This window comes from Arachis stenosperma, chromosome 6, assembly GCF_014773155.1.
Source record: "Arachis stenosperma cultivar V10309 chromosome 6, arast.V10309.gnm1.PFL2, whole genome shotgun sequence".
Taxonomy (NCBI): domain Eukaryota; kingdom Viridiplantae; phylum Streptophyta; class Magnoliopsida; order Fabales; family Fabaceae; genus Arachis; species Arachis stenosperma.
This window is the reverse complement of record NC_080382.1, coordinates 85785295-85799468: the sequence shown is the minus strand read 5'-3', so window position 1 is coordinate 85799468 and position 14174 is coordinate 85785295. Positions and strand designations below refer to the sequence as shown.

Sequence of the window (14174 nt, the reverse complement as noted above, 5' to 3'; positions counted from 1 at the left end):
TTCCATTCTTGTTTTCCTCTGACACCTCAAGGGATATCTATACTGTGACATAGAGGATTCCATATTTTCTTTGTTTTCTTCTCTTTCATATGAGCAGGAACAAAGATAAAGGCATACTTGTTGAAGCTGATCCTGAACCTGAAATGACTCTGAAGAGGAAGCTAAGAGCAGCTAGAGCACAAAACTCTGAAGAGGACCTCACTAAAATTTTCAAAAAGGAGGCAGCAAAAGAAACAATTATGGCCGAACCAAACAACAATGCAAGGAAGATGCTTGGTGATTTTACTACACCAACTTCCAAATTTTATGGAAGAAGCCTCTAAATCCCTGCCATAGGAGCAAACAATTTTGAGCTAAAGCCTCAATTAGTTTCTCCACTGCAACAGAACTGCAAGTTTCATGGACTTCCATCAGAAGACCCTTATCAGTTTTAAATTGAGTTCTTGCAGATCTGTGATACTATTAAGACCAATGGAGTTAATCCTGAAGTCAACACGCTTATGCTTTTCCTTTTTGCTGTGAGAGACAGAGTTAGAACATGGTTGGACTCACAACCTAGAGATAGCCTGGACTCTTGGGATAAGCTGGTTACGGCTTTCTTAGACAAGTTCTTTCCTCCTCAAAAGCTGAGCAAGCTTAGAGTGGATGTTTAGACCCTCAGACAAAAAGATGGTGAGTCCCTCTATGAAGCTTGGGAAAGATACAAGCAGTTGACCAAAAAGTGTCCTTCTGACATGCTTTCAGAATGGACCATATTAGATATATTCTATGATGGTCTGTCTGAATTTTCTAAGATGTCACTGGACCATTCTGTAGGTGGATCCATTCACCTAAAGAAAATGCCTGCAGAAGCATAGGAACTTATTGAAATGGTTGCAAATAACTAGTTCATGTATACCTCTGAGAGGAAACCTGTGAGTAATGGAACACCTCAAAAGAGAGGAGTTCTTGAAATTGATGCTCTGAATGCCATATTGGCTCAGAATAAAATATTGACCCAACAAGTCAATATGATCTCTCAAAGTCTGAATGGATTGCAAAATGCATCCAACAGTACTAAAGAAGCATCTTCTGAAGAAGAAGCTTATGATCCTGAGAACCCTGCAATGGCAGAGGTGAATTACATGGGTGAAGCCTTTGGCATCACATATAATTCTTCATGGAAAAATCATCCAAATTTTTCATGGAAGGATCAACAGAAGCAAGGCTTCAATAATAACAATGGTGGAAGAAATAGGTTTAGCAATAGCAATCCTTTCCCATCATCATCCCAGCAACAGACAGAGCATTCTGAGCAGAATCCTTCTAGCTTAGCAAACATAGTCTCTGATCTATCTAAGGCCACTCTTAATTTCATGACTGAAACAAGATCCTCCATTAGAAACTTGGAGGCACAAGTGGGCCAGCTGAGTAAAAGGGTTACTAAAACTCCTCCTAGCACTCTCCCAAGCAATACAGAAGAGAATCCCAAGGGAGAGTGCAAGGCCATTGATATAATCAATATGGCCGAAACCTTAGAGGAGGAGAAGGACGTGGATCCCAATGAGGAAGACCTCAGGGGACATTCAATGGTCAGTACAGAATCCCCTAATGAGGAACCAAAGGAATCTGAGGCTCATACAGAGACCATGGAGATTCCCTTGGACCTCCTTTTACCATTCATAAGCTCTGATGACTATTTATCTTCTGAAGAGGATGAAGACATTGTTGAAGGGCAAGTTGCCCAATATTTAGGAGCAATCATGAAGCTAAATGCCAAGCTGTTTGGTAATGAGACTTGGGAGGAAGAGCCTCCCTTGCTCACTAATGAACTGAATACATTGGTTCAGCAAAATTTACCTCAAAAGAAACAGGATCCTGGTAAATTCTTAATACCCTGTACCATAGGCACCATGACCTTTGAAAAAGCTCTGTTTGACCTGGGGTCAGGGATAAACATGATGCCACTCTCTGTTATAGAGAAATTGGAAATCTATTAGGTACAGGCTGCCAAATTCTCATTGGAGATGGAAGATAAATCTATGAAAAAGGCTTATGGACAAGTAGAGGACGTGCTAGAGAAGGTTGAAGACCTTTACTTCCCTGCTGATTTTATAATCCTAGACACTAGGAGGGATGAGAAAGAATCCATCATCCTTGAAAGAGCCTTCCTAGCCACAGCAAGAGCTGTAATTGATGTTGACAGAAGAGAGTTGATCCTTCATATGAATGAAGAATGCCTTATAGTAAAGACTCAAGGTTCTCCATCTGTAACCATGGAGAGTAAGCATGAAGAGCTTTTCCCAATACAAAGTCCCACATTCAAACTCTAAGTTTGGTGTTGGGAGGTGGTGCACGAAATTGTGATCATCAATGGCGCCATCAACATGGTACGCACAATTGCAATCTCAACTCTTTATCACAACTTCGCACTACTAACCAGCAAGTGTACTGGGTCGTCCAAGTAATAAACCTTACGCGAGTAAGGGTCGATCCCACAGAGATTGTTGGTATGAAGCAAGCTATGGTCACCTTGTAAATCTTAGTCAGGCAGACTCAAATGGGTATAGATGATGGATAAAACATAAAGATAAAGATAGAGATACTTATGCAATTCTTGGTGAGAACTTCAGATAAGCGAATGGAGATGCTTTGTCCCTTCCGTCTCTCTGCTTTCCTACTGTCTTCATCCAATCCTTCTTACTCCTTTCCATGGCAAGCTGTATGCAAGGGTTTCACCGTTGTCAGTGGCTACCTCCCAGTAGAAATGTTCAACGCACCCTGTCACGGAACGGCTATCCAGCTGTCGATTCCCGATCATGTCGGAATAAAATCCAGTGATTCTTTTGTGTTTGTCACTAACGCCCCCACAATCGCGAGTTTGAAGCTCGTCACAGTCATTCAATCATTGAATCCTACTCAGAATACCACAGACAAGGTTTAGACCTTCCAGATTCTCTTGAATGCCGCCATCAATTCTAGCTTATACCACGAAGACTCTGATCTCACGGAATGGATGGCTCGGTTGTCAGGCGAGCGCTCGTTTGTCAGGCGAGCAATAACCATGCGTCGTGTATCAGGAATCCAAGAGATATCCACCCAATCTAAGGTAGAACGGAGGTGGTTGTCAGTCACACGTTCATAGGTGAGAATGATGATGAGTGTCACGGATCATCACATTCATCAAGTTGAGGAACAAGTGGTATCTTGGAATAAGAACAAGCTGAATTGAATAGAAGAACAATAGTAATTGCATTAATACTCGAGGTACAGCAGAGCTCCACACCTTAATCTATGGTGTGTAGAAACTCCACCATTGAAAGTACATAAGAACAAGGTCTAGGCATGGCCGTGAGGCCAGCCCCATGATCTAAGATAGCATAAGACTAAAGATAGCTACCAAGATTTCCAATACACTAGTAAAAGGTCCTATTTATAGGGAACTAGTAGCTTAAGAATTACAAAGATGAGTAAATGACATAAAAATCCACTTCCGGGCCCACTTGGTGTGTGCTTGGGCTGAGCAATGAAGCATTTTCGTGTAGAGACTCTTCTTGGAGTTAAACGCCAGCTTTTGTGCCAGTTTGGGCGTTTAACTCCCACTTTGGTGCCAGTTCCGGCGTTTAACGCTGGGAATTCTGAAGGTGACTTTGAACGCCGGTTTGGGCCATCAAATCTTGGGCAAAGTATGGACTATCATATATTGCTGGAAAGCCCAGGATGTCTACTTTCCAACGCCGTTGAGAGCGCGCCAATTGGGCTTCTGTAGCTCCAGAAAATCCACTTCGAATGCAGGGAGGTCAGAATCCAACAACATCTGCAGTCCTTTTCAGCCTCTGAATCAGATTTTTGCTCAGGTCTCTCAATTTCAGCCAGAAAATACTTGAAATCACAAAAAAACACACAAACTCATAGTAAAGTCCAGAAAAGTGAATTTTAACTAAAAACTAATAAAAATATACTAAAAACTAACTAAAATATACTAGAAACATACTAAAAACAATGCCAAAAAGCGTACAAATTATCCGCTCATCAGGAGGCCATAGCCAAACTCTAAGTTTGGTGTTGAGAGATCTCAACCATACTCTGACCATCTGTGAGGCTCCGTGAGAGCTCACTGTCAAGCTATTGACATTAAAGAAGCGCTTATTGGGAGGCAACCCAATTTTAGTTTAATTTTATCTATATTATTTTGTTTTCTTTTAGGTTGATGATCATGTGAAGCCACAAAGACAATTAAAAAAAATAAAGAAAAAAATCAAAAATAGCATTGAAAACAGGGCAACAAACTGGCGTTTAGATGCCAGAATCTGGGCACCATATTGGCGTTTAAATGCCAAAACAGGGCAACAAACTGGCGTTTAGACGCCAGAACAGGAAGGAAAGCTGGCGTTTAAATGCCAGAACAGGACAGCAGACTGGCATTTAAATGCCAAAATTGTACTCTAAGGCGTTGTGAACGCCCAATTGGAGTAGGGATGAGGAATTCCTTGACCCTTCAGGATTTGCGGACCCCACGGAATCCCCACCAACCTCAAGTCACTCTCTCTCCTCTTCACACCTTTCCACAACACTCTTCCCCAAATACCTTTCACCAATCACCTCCATATCTCTTCCCCAAAAACCCCCCACCCACTTTTAAAATTCAAAACCATTTCCCTCTTAAACCCACCCAAACTATTCGGCCACTCTCCCTACAAATACCCCCTTCACCCCTTCATTTTCACACATCATAAACACCTTCTTTCCCTCTTGGTCGAACCCTATACACCCTCCATCTCCTCCATTTTCTTCTTCTCCTACATCTTTCCTTTTTCTTTTGCTCGAGGACGAGCAAATATTTTAAGTTTGGAGTGGTAAAAGCATTGCTTTTTGTTTTTCTAGAACCATTTATGACACCTAAGGCCAGAGAAACCTCTAGAAAGAGGAAAGGGAAGGCAACTGCCTCCACCTCTGAGTCATGGGAGATGGAGAGATTCATCTCAAAGGTCCACCAAGACCACTTCTATGAAGTTGTGGCCAAAAAGAAGGTGATCCCTGAGGTCCCTTTTAGGCTCAAAAAGGGCAAATACCTGGAGATCCAACAAGAGATCTGAAGAATAGGTTAGGAAGTTCTTGCCAACCTCATTCAACAAGTCAGAATCTTAATGATTCAAGAGTTCTATGCAAACACATGGATCACTAGGAACCATGATCAAAGTGTGAACCCAAACCCAGCAAATTGGCTTACAATGGTTCGGGGGAAATACTTAGATTTCAGTCCGGAAAACGTGAGGCTAGCATTCAACTTGCCAATGATGGAAGAAAACGCACGCCCCTACACTAGAAGGGTCAACTTTGATCAAAGGTTGGACTAAGTCCTCATGGACATATGTGTAGAAGTAGCTCAATAGAAAAGAGACTCAAAAGGCAACCCGGTTCAATTGAGAAGACCGGATCTTAAACCTATGGCTAGAGGATGGTTGGAGTTCATCCAATGCTCTATCATTTCCACTAGCAACCGATCTGAGGTAACTGTGGATCGGGCCATCATGATCCATAGTATCATGATTGGAGAGGAAGTAGAAGTTCATGAAATCATTCCTCTAGAACTCTACAAGGTAGCTGACAAGTCTTTACCTTTGGCAAGATTAGCCTTTCCTCATCTCATATGTCACCTTTGCTATTCAGCTGGGATTGTCATAGAGGGAGACATCCTCATTGAAGAGGACAAGTCTGTCACTAAGAAGAGGATGGAGCAAACTAGAGAGCCCATTCATGGCACTCAATAAGAGCATGAGGAAGGCCCTCATCAAGAAATCCCTGAGATACCTCAAGGGATGCAATTTCCTCCACACAATTATTGGGAGCAACTCAACACTTCTTTAGAAAGCTTGAGTTACAACATGGACCAATTAAGGGTGGAACACCAAGAGCACTCCATCATTCTCCATGAGATTAGAGAAGATCAAAGAGCTGTGAGGGAGGAGCAACAAAGGCAAGGAAGAGACATAGAGGAACTCAAGATCACCATTGGTTCTTCAAGAGGAGGAAGACGCCACCCTCACTAAGGTGGACTCATTCCTTAATCTCCTTGTCTATTTATTTTCTATCTTCGGCTTTATGCTGTATGTTCTATCTATGATGGTGTCTTTACTACATGATTATTAGTGGCTAGTGTCTATGCCTTAAAGCTATGAATAACCCCATGAATCCTTCACCTCTCTTAAATGAAAAATGTGCTTAATTACAAAAGATCAAGAAGTACTTGGATTTCAAATTTTATCTTGAAACTAGTTTAATTATTTTGATGTGGTGGCAATACTTTTTGTTCTCTGAATGAATTCTTGAATAGTGCATATTTTTTATCTTGTTGTTTATGAATATTAAAGTTGTTAGCTCTTGAAAGAATGATGAACAAAGAGAAATGTTATTGATAATCTGAAAAATCATGAAATTGATTCTTGAAGCAAGAAAAAGTAGTGAAAAAAAAGGGCGAAAAAAAAGGTGAGAAAGAAAAAAAAGCAAGCAGAAAAAGCCAATAACCCTTTATACCCAAAAGGCAAGGGTAAAAAGGATCCAAGGCTTTGAGCATTAATGGATAGGAGGGCCCAAGGAAATAAAATCCAGGCCTAAGCGGCTAAATCAAGCTGTCCCTAACCATGTGCTTGTGGCATGCAGGTCCAAGCGAAAAGCTTGAGACTAAGTGGTTAAAGTCGTGATCCAAAGTAAAAGAGTGTGCTTAAGAACTCGGGACACCGCTAATTGGGAACTTTAGCAAAGCTGAGTCACAATCTGAAAAGGTTCACCCAGTTATGTGTCTGTGGCATTTATGTATCCGGTGGAAATACTGGAAAACAAAGTGCTTAGGGTCACGACCAAGACTCATAAAGTAGTTGTGGTCAAGAATCAACATACTGAACTAGGAGAATCAATAACACTATCTAAAATTCTAAGTTCTTATAGATGCCAATCATTCTGAATTTCAAAGGAAAAAGTGAGATGCCAAAACTGTTCAGAAGCAAAAAGTTACAAGACCCGCTCATCTAATTAGGACTAAGTTTCATTGATACTGTGGGATCCATTGTATATTCTCCTCTTTTTATCCTATTTTGTTTTCAATTGCTTGGGGACAAGCAACAATCTAAGTTTGGTGTTATGATGAGCGGATAATTTATACGCTTTTTGGCATTATTTTTATATAGTTTTTATGATTTAGTTAGTTTTTAGTATATTTTTATTAGTTTCTAAGAAACATTCACATTTCTGGACTTTACTATGAGTTTGTGTGTTTTTCTATGATTTCAGGTATTTTCTGGCTGAAATTGAGGGACTGATGAGCGGATAATTTATACGCTTTTTGGCATTGTTTTTAGGTAGTTTTTAGTAAGTTTAAGCTTCTTTTAGGGATGTTTTCATTAGTTTTTATGTTAAATTCACATTTCTGGACTTTACTATGAGTTTGTGTGTTTTTCTGTGATTTCAGGTAATTTCTGGCTAAAATTGAGGGATTTGAGCAAAACTCTGAAAAAGGCTGACAAAAGGACTGCTGATGTTGTTGGAATCTGACCTCCCTACACTCGAAATGGATTTTCTGGACCTACAGAACTCCAATTGGCGCGCTCTCAATGGAGTTGGAAAGTAGACATCCAAAGCTTTCCAGCAATATATAATAGTCCATACTTTATTCGGAAATTGACGATGTAACTTAGCGTTGAACGCCAAGTACATGCTGCTGTCTGGAGTTAAACGCCAGAAAAACGTCATGATCCGGAGTTGAACGCCCAAAACACGTCATAACTTAGAGTCCAGCTCCAAGAGAAGCTTCAGCTCGTGGATAGATCAAGCTCAGCCCAAGCATACACCAAGTGGGCCCCGGAAGTGGATTTATGCATCAATTACTTACTTATGTAAACCCTAGGAGCTAGTTTATTATAAATAGAACATTTAACTAGTGTATTGGTCGTCTTTGACCAGATCCTGGATTGTATTTTGAATCCTGTGATCATGTTTTGGGGGCTGGCCATTCGGCCATGCCTGAACCCTTTACTTATGTATTTTCAACAGTGGAGTTTCTGCACACCATAGATTAAGGGTGTGGAGCTCTGCTGTACCTCAAGTTTCAATACAATTACTATTACTTTCTATTCAATTCTCTTTTATTCTTATTCCAAGATATACGCTACACTTAACTTTGTTGAATGTGATGATCCGTGACACTCATCATCATTCTCACCTATGAACGCGCGTGATTGACAACCACTTCCGTTCTACCTTAGACCGGGCGCATATCTCTTAGATTCCCCAAAAGAATCTTCGTGGTATAAGATAGATAGATGGCGGCATTCATGGGGATCCGAAAAGTCTAACCTTGTCTGTGGTATTCCGAGTAGGATTCCAGGATTGAATGACTGTGACGAGCTTCAAACTCCTGAAGGCTGGGCGTTAGTGACAAATGCAAAAGAATCAATGGATTCTACTCCAACCTGATTGAGAACCAACAGATGATTAGCCGTGCTGTGACAGAGCATTTGGACCATTTTCACTGAGAGGATGAGATGTAGCTATCAACAAGGGTGATGCCTCCAGACGATTAGCCGTGCAGTGACAGCGCATAGGACCATTTTCCCAAGAGGATTAAAAGTAGCCATTGATGATGGTGATGCCCTACATACAGCTTGCCATGGAAAGGAGTAAGAAGGGTTGGAAGAGTGAGTAGTGAAGTAGAGTTTCAAGAGGAGCACAGCATCTCCATACGCCTATCTGAAATTCCCACTCTTGATTTACATAAGTATTTCTATCCCTTTTTATTTTCCATTTATTATTAATTTTTGAAATCCATAAACCAATTTAATCTGCCTAACTGAGATTTACAAGATGACCATAGCTTGCTTCATACCAACAATCTCTGTGGGATCGACCCTTACTCGCGTAAGGTTTATTACTTGGACGACCCAGTACACTTGCTGGTTAGTTGAACGGAGTTGTGAATTCAAATAGAGCCAATTATTAAATTTCATACAAGTACAAAGAGCATGGATCACAATTTCGTCCACCAAGTTTTTGGCGCCGTTGCGGGGGATTGTTCGAGTATGGACAACTGACGGTTCATCTTGTTGCTCAGATTAGGTAATTTTCTTTTCAAAAATCTTTTTCAAAATTTTTCTTTTCTTTTTCATTTTTCCTAACATTATTTTCGAAAAAAAAATTATAAAAATACAAAAAAATCATAAAATCATAAAAACCAAAAATATTTTGTGTTTCTTGTTTGAGTCTTGAGTCAATTTTTAAGTTTGGTGTCAATTGCATGCTTTAAAAATTTTTCTTGCATTTTTTCGAAAATTTCATGCATTCATAGTGTTCTTCATGATCTTCAAGTTGTTCTTGATAAGTCTTCTTGCTTGATCTTGATATTTTCTTGTCTTATGTCTTTTCTTGTTTTTCATGTGCAACTTTGCATTCATATTTTCCATGCATTAAAGATTTCTAAGTTTGGTGTCTTGCATGTTTTCTTTGCATTAAAAATTTTTCAAAAATATGTTCTTGATGTTCATCATGATCTTCAAAGTGTTCTTGGTGTTCATCTTGACATTCATAGCATTCTTGCATGCATTCATTGTTTTGATCTAAAAATTTCATGCATTGAGTATTTTTGTTGTTTTTCTCTCTCATAATTAAAAATTCAAAAATAAAAAATATCTTTTCCTTATTTCCCTCCAAATTTTCGAAATTTTGGGTTGACTTGGTCAAAAATTCTTAAAAAAAAAAATTAGTTGTTTCTTACAAGTCAAGTCAAATTTTCAATTTTAAAAAAATCTTATCTTTTCAAAATCTTTTTCAAAAATTATATCTTTTTCATTTTTTCTATTTTTCGAAAATTTCAAAAATCTTTTTCAAATTATTTTCAAAATTTTTTTCTTATCTTTATATCAAATTTTTGAAAATTCACTAATAATTAATGTGATTGGTTCAAAAATTTGAAGTTTGTTACTTTCTTGTTGAGAAAGGTTCAATCTTTAAGTTCTAGAATCTTATCTTGTAGTTTCTTGTTAGTGAAGTAAATAATTTCAAAATTTTTGAATTAAATCTTTTTATCTTTTATTTGATCTTTTTTTAAAAAATTTTATCTTTTTCAAAATTTGATTTCAAAATATCTTATCTAACTTATTATCTTCTTATCTTTTTCAATTTTGATTTCAAATCTTTTTCAATCAACTAACTAACTTTTTGTTTGTTTCTTATCTTTTTCAAATCACCTAACTACTTTTCCCTCTTCAATTTTCGAAAATACCTCTCTCTTTTTCAAAAATTCTTTTTAATTAATTAATTGTTTAATTTCAATTATATTTTATCTTTAATTTTCGAAAATTACTAACCTCTTTTTCAAAATTATTTTTGAAATTTCCCTTCTCTTTTCTTCTTCTTTTTAATTATTTAATTACTAACACTTCTCTTCACCTCTCTTCATCCAAAAATCCGAATCCATCCTTCTTCATTCTTCTCCCCTTTCTTCTTCTACTAACATAAAGGAATCTCTATACTGTGACATAGAGGGTTCCTCTTCTTTTCTTGTTTTCTCCTCGTTCATATGAGCAGGAACAAGGATAAAGGCACTCTTGTTGAAATTGATCCAGAACCTGAAAGGACTTTGAAGAGAAAATTAAGAGAAGCTAAGTTACAACAATCCAGAAACAACCTTTCAGAAATTTTTGAACAAGAGAAGGAGATGGCAGCCGAAAATAATAATAATGCAAGGAGAATGCTTGGTGACTTCACAAAGCCAGCGTCCAAATTTGATGGAAGAAGCATCTCCATTCCTGCCATTGGAGCCAATAACTTTGAGCTTAAGCCTCAACTAGTTGCCTTAATGCAACAAAACTGCAAGTTTTATGGACTTCCATCTGAAGATCCTTATCAGTTTTTAACTGAGTTCTTGCAGATCTGTGAGACTATAAAGATGAATGGAGTTGATCCTGAAGTCTACAAACTCATGCTTTTCCCTTTTGCTGTAAGAGACAGAGCTAGAATATGGTTGGATTCACAACCTAAGGATAGCCTGGACTCCTGGGATAAGCTGGTCACAGCCTTCTTGGATAAATTCTTTCCTCCTCAAAAGCTGAGCAAGCTGAGAGTGGATGTTCAAACCTTCAAACAAAAAGATGGTGAATCCCTCTATGAAGCTTGGGAAAGATACAAGCAGCTGACCAAAAGATGTCCATCTGACATGTTTTCAGAATGGACCATATTAGATATATACTATTATGGTCTATCTGAATCTTCGAAAATGTCATTGGACCATTCTGCAGGTGGATCTATTCACCTAAAGAAAATGCCTGAAGAGGCTCAAGAACTCATTGATATGGTTGCAAACAACCAATTCATGTACACTTTTGAGAGGAATTCCGTGAATAATGGGATACCTCAAAAGAAAGGAGTTCTTGAAATTGATGCTCTGAATGCCATATTGGCTCAGAACAAAGTGTTGACTCAACAGGTCAACATGATCTCTCAAAATCTGAATGGATGGCAACATGCATCCAACAGTACTAAAGAGGCAGCTTCTAAAGAAGCTTATGATCCTGAGAACCCTGCCATGGCAGAGGTTAATTACATGGGTGAACCTTATGGAAACACCTATAACTCATCATGGAGAAATCATCCAAATTTCTCATGGAAGGATCAACAAAAACCTCAACAAGGCTTTAACAATGGTGGACGCAATAGGCTGAGCAATAGCAAGCCATATCCATCATCTTCTCAGCAACAGACAGAGAATTCTGAACAAAACACTTCTAATTTAGCCAATATAGTCTCTGATCTGTCAAAGGCCACTTTCAGTTTCATGAATGAAACAAGATCCTCCATTAAAAATTTGGAGGCACAAGTGGGCCAGCTGAGTAAGAAAGTCATTAAAACTCCTCCCAATATTCTCCCAAGTAATACAGAAGAGAATCCAAAAGGAGAGTGCAAGGCCATTGATGTGATCAATGTGGCCGAATGCACAAGGGAGGAAGAGGACGAAAATCCTAGTGAGGAAGACCTCCTGGGACGTCCCTCAAGCAAGAAGGAGTTTCCTATTAAGGATCCAAAGAAATCTGAGGCTCATATAGAGACCATAGAGATTCCATTAAATCTCCTTCTGCCATTCATGAGCTCTGATGAATATTCTTCCTCTGAAGAGGATGAAGATGTGACTGGAGAGCAAGTTGCTCAATACTTAGGAGCTATCATGAAGCTGAATGCCAAGTTGTTTGGTAATGAGACTTGGGAAAGTGAACCTCCCGTGCTCATTAGTGAACTAGATACTTGGATTTAGAAAACTCTACCTCAAAAGAAACAAGATCCTGGCAAGTTCCTAATACCTTGTACCATAGGCACCATGACCTTCGAAAAAGCTCTATGTGATCTGGGGTCAGGGATAAATCTTATGCCACTCTCTGTAATGGAGAAGCTGGGGATCATTGAGGTACAGCCTGCCTTGTTCTCATTACAATTGGCAGACAAGTCTTTGAGACAAGCTTATGGAATAGTAGAGGATGTGTTAGTAAAGGTTGAAGGCTTTTACATCCCTGCTGATTTCATAATCTTAGACACTAGGAAGGAAAAGGATGAATGCATCATCCTTGGAAGACCTTTCCTAGCCACAGCAGAAGCTGTGATAGATGTCAACAGAGGTGAATTAGTCCTTCAATTGAATGGAAACTACCTTATGTTTAAGGCACGTGGCCATCCCTCTGTGACAAAAGAGAGTAAGCATGAAGAGCTTCTCTCAGTTCAGAGTCAAGAAGAGCCCCCACAGTCAAACTCTAAGTTTGGTGTTGTGAGGCCACAAACAAACTCTAAGTTTGGTGTTAAGATCCCATATCCAAACTCTAAGTTTGTTGTTGGGACTATACAACATTGACCTGATCACCTTGTGGCTCCATGAGAGCCACTGTCAAGCTATTGACATTAAAGAAGCGCTTGTTGGGAGGCAACCCAATTTTATTTATCTAATGTTTATTTTATTGTTATTTTGTGTTTTATTAGGTACATGATCATGAGGAGTCACAAAAAAATCATAAAAATTAAAAACAGAATCAAAAACAGCAGAAGAAAAAATAACACCCTGGAGGACGCACAGGCTGGCGTTCAACGCCAGTAAGATGCATCTGGCCGGCGTTCAACGCCAGAACAGAGCATTATTCTGGCGCTGAACGCCAGAAACAAGCAACATTCTGGCGCTGAACGCCAGGAATGTGCCTGGAGAAGAAAAGCTGGCGCTGAACGCCAGTAACAAGCATGAAACTGGCGTTCAACGCCAGAAACATGCTTTGCATGGGCGTTGAACGCCCAGAACGTGCACCAATGGGCGTTTAAATGCCAGAATGGTGTGCAAAGGCATTTTACATGCCTATTTGGTGCAGGGATGGAATTCCTTGACACCTCAGATCCTGTGGACCCCACAGGATCACCTCAGGATCTGTGGACCCCACAGGATCCCCACCTACCATATTCCCACCTTACCTCCTAATCCTAGTTTTTGTGATTACTCTTCCCCATGTCACACTTCTATTTTTCATTCACCACCTACATCTATCCACTCTTCCCCATACACCCCACCTACCTTTAAAATTCAAAATCTCTTTCCCACCCAATCCCACCCATATAGCCGAATACACATATCCCTCCATCTTTTCCATATCCTCTTATTCTTTATCTTTTCTTTCTTCTCTTGCTCGAGGGCGAGCAATTTTCTAAGTTTGGTGTGGTAAAAGCATAGCTTTTTGCTTTTCCATAACCATTAATGGCACCTAAGGCCAGAGACATCCAAAAAAAAAAAGAGAAGAAGAGAAAAAAAGGGAAGTCAAAAAGCTTCCATCTCTGAGTCATGGGAGATGGAAAGACTCATGTAAAAGGTTTATAACTCAGTGGTAGAACATGTGGCTGCAAATCAAGAGATCTCTGAGATACCTCAGGGGATAAATTGTCCTCCACACCAAATATTGGAAACAACTAAGGGACAAGCAACAATTTAAGTTTGGTGTTGTGATGAGCGGATAATTTATACGCTTTTTGGCATTGTTTTTAGGTAGTTTTTAGTAAGTTTAAGCTACTTTTAGGGATGTTTTCATTAGTTTTTATGTTAAATTCACATTTCTGGACTTTACTATGAGTTTGTGTGTTTTTCTATGATTTCAGGTAATTTCTGGCTGAAATTGAGGGACTTGAGCAAA

General features: G+C 39.1%; 1 non-coding gene across 1 annotated transcript; it reads right to left on the bottom strand.

Annotated features, from left to right (window-relative positions):
* Positions 1 to 632: 632 nt before the first annotated feature.
* On the bottom strand, positions 633 to 740 carry LOC130938141 (small nucleolar RNA R71). Its single transcript, XR_009069318.1, has one exon. It is a non-coding gene; the product is annotated as a small nucleolar RNA R71 (small nucleolar RNA).
* Positions 741 to 14174: the final 13434 nt, after the last annotated feature.